At 38.3% G+C, this 4,497-nt stretch overlaps 1 pseudogene; it reads right to left on the bottom strand.

The window, feature by feature from the left end:
* Positions 1-3,878: 3,878 nt before the first annotated feature.
* On the bottom strand, positions 3,879-4,085 carry LOC129085799 (uncharacterized; annotated as a pseudogene).
* Positions 4,086-4,497: the final 412 nt, after the last annotated feature.

The following is a 4,497-nucleotide window of genomic DNA, read 5'->3' as shown; positions in this document are numbered from 1 at the left end:
GGAGGTTGAAAAAATGAGAATTAAAATGAGATAAAAGAATGTGTAGGGAATTATGGAGGTCAGATTCCAGAAGAGTTCTGTGCCTGAGTCACACTGACATATAAAGGGTCTGGTGAGATTAGATTTGATAGTCTTGGGGCTCAGAGTGTAGACAAGGCTGTGAGAGGTGGGGGCAGGGACAAAACACAATGCCTGGAAACATTTACATATTTTAATACCAAAGTAACTAAAAATATTTCCACATTTCTATACTAAAATAACTGGAATTGAGAGTACTCAGCATTTATCAAATTTGCTTGGAGCTTATCAAGTGCCTTAGGTCCCATGGAGAGAGCATTTTCTCAATTTGAAAAAACACTATCTACCGAGAAAGTCAGTGGAAGGATTCAAAAAGTTCTCAAAAGTGTTAACTGTAAAATATGAAGAAGTTTGTAAGCAATTTTTGGACAAAAAATTAATAATAATACCAAATAAAATTCTTTACAGAAATAACATGGACTAGTATTAGACACAGGTGCAGCTAAGAAACTGATCAAAATAGGTGAAAATATACTAAGATAATTCTTATATTATTTTAAATTTCCAGATAATTCACACAAATAAAGAAATGCCATTCTTCTTTTTATTATTTTTAATTTCCAAACCTTGGTTGCAGATTCTCTTCTCTGCTTCATATTCCAACTTCAGTGTGTCCCAAATCTGACAATTATTTCCCAATAGTCTGGCAATGCTCTTTCTCAACATTTAGGAGCTTGTGGTTTCCAACTGGATCTTGCCTGTGCCCATGGCTCCACTTTGGCATCCCTTTGTTGCCAGGTGTCTCTGCCTCTGCTGTCTTCAGTTCTGGTGAAGGCCCAGGCTGGTGCTCCTGTGAAACCTCACCCTGGCCCTTCTGTCCTTCCTGTAAACTGGTAAAAAATAGAATTTGCCTCCAAAGGGATGAATTGAGTTTAGAATAAAGATAGCTACACATGGCTACTAAGAGAAGTTGAGATACACTTAGTTTTTAATGTTGACATCAAAAAAAGTGTGCTGTTGAGAGAAAGACCTCAGGTGGGGGCTTTGCCAGCAGACAATCATACACTAGCTGGACGACAGTCTTCAAAGTAGTCATTTTCCTCAAAAGTTGTCAACCCGCCTCTCAGCAGGGGTAGCATAATATACCTACAACAGAATGTTACAAGAGCACATTCAGCTAATACCCTGAGACTCCGGACACCAAATGCCAGAGTGAATTCTAAAGCAGACCTATAAGACAGAAAGCCAGTTGGATGACTTCCCAATTCTTTACCTATACCAAGTGCACAAAAGAACTAAGAGTGGAGACTAAAAGAATATTTGAGGGGTAATGGAGAGAATTGCTAATGTTTTTTGCATTTCATTTTCTTTCCAAGTGGAAATCTCACTCCCAAATGGTGAGATTGTCTAAACTATCCTGAAGTCCATAAAGGGGCATCAGGGGTAGCAGAGATGTGTGTTCCTTGTAGTATAGGAGACATAGAGGCTGGCCTTTGCCTTCTATCTGGACAATATGAGACATGGCTGCTGAGCTGGTCACTTGCAACTTCAGGAAAGCAAGTCTGAGAGATTTCTGCAGCATTAAATTGGGTCAGCATTTCCAGACTTGGTCAGGGAAGAGATGCATGTGTGGAACTCCAAGATCAGGTGCAGGTCTTATGCCAGAGCAAACCAGAGAACCTGACATAGATCACTGGGACAAGAGGCACTCAGCAAAAAGAGTCTGCAACTGAATCACCAGGTGCTCAGGGGATGAGGCAAGATCTTAATTTTGAGCAGAAGGAAAGTATTTAACCCACAACAAGGGAGCTGCAAATGAGAAAAATCCAGCTTTAAACATTTGCTAGATCCAGAGAGAAATGCAACTCTGGCAGTAGCATGCAAGGCAAAATTTTCCTACCACTTCTTTCCTTTCCTCCAACCTCATTTCAGAGAGGGATCTGAAACCATAGCCAACAAGATGGGGGAAGAAGGGTAGAAGCCAAACTGCAAAGTAAGAGAAGAAACCAATTACCTGTTGCCTTTCCCAATGGTGGACTCCCAAACTGCAAAAGACCTGATCTGTTACAGTTTGGAAAACGGGGGCAAGCGTCAGGCATCCAAGGCCAAAGAAGTTTAAAATTGTGACTTTTACTTGGGACAGGAAAATTCTAAGGGCTGTGTGAAAATATATATTATCATGTACTCATAAAATTAAGGACTCAGCAAAACTTCAATCTTCAAAAAATGAGATAAAATGAAGTTTGCTGGATAAGCTTAGTAGTGTTATAATAAGTCCTGCAATGGAATTATTGACAATAATAGAATGACAAGTATATCAGAGAGTATGCTTGAGGAAAAGATTCATTATTATTTTGTAATAATACAATACTTAATATAAAAAATGCAACTGTATTGGAAATCCACTACATTATGATTTAACATTTGTATTTTTAACAATAGATTTGACAATACACTCAAAAGAAGAGATGGTTAGACTTAAAGAAGTATACTTAAAGAATTCTAGTTGATGACAGTAAAGGAATTTTCCGCAAGTGCAGAAAAAGAATACTCTTTCATGGTGACAGGGTATTGGCAGCAACCTGTGCACCCAGCATTGGGAGAGTGGGTCGTGAAAGGTGTACATGAGTTCCCTGGATCAATGGATTAAAAATACTCAAAACAGCCCTTGCTGGTGTAGCTCAACTGGTTGGAACATTGTCCCCAAAACTAAAAGTTTATATCACAGGTTTGATTCCTCTTCAGGGCACATACCTAAGTTTTGGGTTTTGTTCCTGGATGGGGTGTGTGAGAGGCAACCGATCTGTGCTTCTCTCTGACATCAATGCTTCTCTCCATCTCTCTCTCTCTCTCTCCCTTCCCTTCTCTCTAAAATCAATTGGCCTGTCCTTGGGTGAGAATAAAAAAATAAATACACAGAACATATGGATAGGGCTTTAAAAACAGTATATTCCAAAGACAAAGTAAAGGAATAGAATTTGATATATAACAATGCCATTTACAAAAATTAAAACAACACAGCACATTTTATAAGAACACATACACACACAAAAATACATATTAAATGGAATAGAGTGCTTGACAATGGAGGAGGAGCAGATCAGAACATAATGAGACTAGAATAAGGGAGCAATACTTGCAGGGGCCAATGATATAACTGAGGGGTATAAAAAACCCACTGGGGTTCAAAAGAAAAGTAAATTATAATGATGCCTTCTCATCATCTCTTTTAGTATACGGACAACTATGTTACTATTCATTATTGTCATGAAGTGAATGAAAGGGTTGAGGAGCACTGATGTTCTTTGATTGTTAGACAGAAACTTCACAGATGTATTCTGCTTCTTATCCTTCCATAAAGCAGGTGCCAGCTCCATATTGTACATACATTATGTGAATGTTCTAGTTATGTATTTTTTAAGGTTTGTTGGTATTTTTGCCTGCAAACCCTTCATCCCTGCTCTCCTAGTAACTCCTGATGTGATTGAGCAGCCTAGGCTCATGGCCTATCCTTGGGACAGCCTGAAGCAATTGGGTTTGCACCAAACTGTCGATGTGATTCCTGCATGGTTGCAGCTGACCTGTTCTTCTTCCAGCTCTGAGTAAGGACCAGCTTTCTGAGGACCTGTAGCTGTTGGAAAATCCACTCCTCTTCTCCATGGTGCACACATGCTCTACTTTGCCAGAAATGGAAAAAACTAACGCCCCTAATTCTCTTTTTTAGCTGGGAATTTTTTCATTCCTTCCTCACTGGCTCTTTGGCAATAAATGTGCTGTCTCGATGTAAAGAACCATTCCTCAAGCAGTGATGACTGCACATTAGAATCACCTAGGGAACTCTAAAAACCTACTGATGCCTGGGCTAAACCCTAGACAAATGGAATCGGAAATGCTGAGGGTGGAGTCTGAACGTCAGGAGATTTTAAAAGCTCCCCTTGTGCTTCTAAAATGCATCAAAATGTTGATATCTGCTCTTCTAAACTCTACACTTGAATCCAGAAAATTAGTTTTTAAACTGATAAGAACAGATACTACACTTGATCTTAGCCAAAAGGCTGAGAAGCAAGAGAAAATGTTTTTAATTGACAACTTAAAAAAATAAAAATATCAATCTACATATCAGTGTCATAAGACTATACTTTAGATTCCTAATCAAAAAAATTTCAAACGATTCCCCTTCTTGCTCACCAACTGTCTTTCTTTCTCTCATGTCTAAATTTTGTAGAAATCTTTTGGGGAATTTTTGCACGCCTTTCTCACCACATTCTTACGAGATAGACAGTAAATATAACTAATGCAAGTTAATGCTAGAGTAATATGAGACAGTAAAGAAAATCCTTTTCAATTCACTCATTCCCTTTTTCAATTTTATTCATTTTTTTCTGTTAAATTTGTCATCAGTTTATTTCATGAATATCTATTGACCATGAGATTATGCGCAAGGAAGCATTCCCATATATTATGGAATATAAAGGTGTT

Source organism: Pteronotus mesoamericanus, unplaced genomic scaffold (assembly GCF_021234165.1).
Source record: "Pteronotus mesoamericanus isolate MK-2021 breed Mesoamerican mustached bat unplaced genomic scaffold, CSHL_Meso_final scaffold_31, whole genome shotgun sequence".
Lineage (NCBI taxonomy): Eukaryota > Metazoa > Chordata > Mammalia > Chiroptera > Mormoopidae > Pteronotus > Pteronotus mesoamericanus.
The sequence above is the reverse complement of the archived record's forward strand: the minus strand, read 5'-3'. Positions and strand labels throughout refer to the sequence as shown.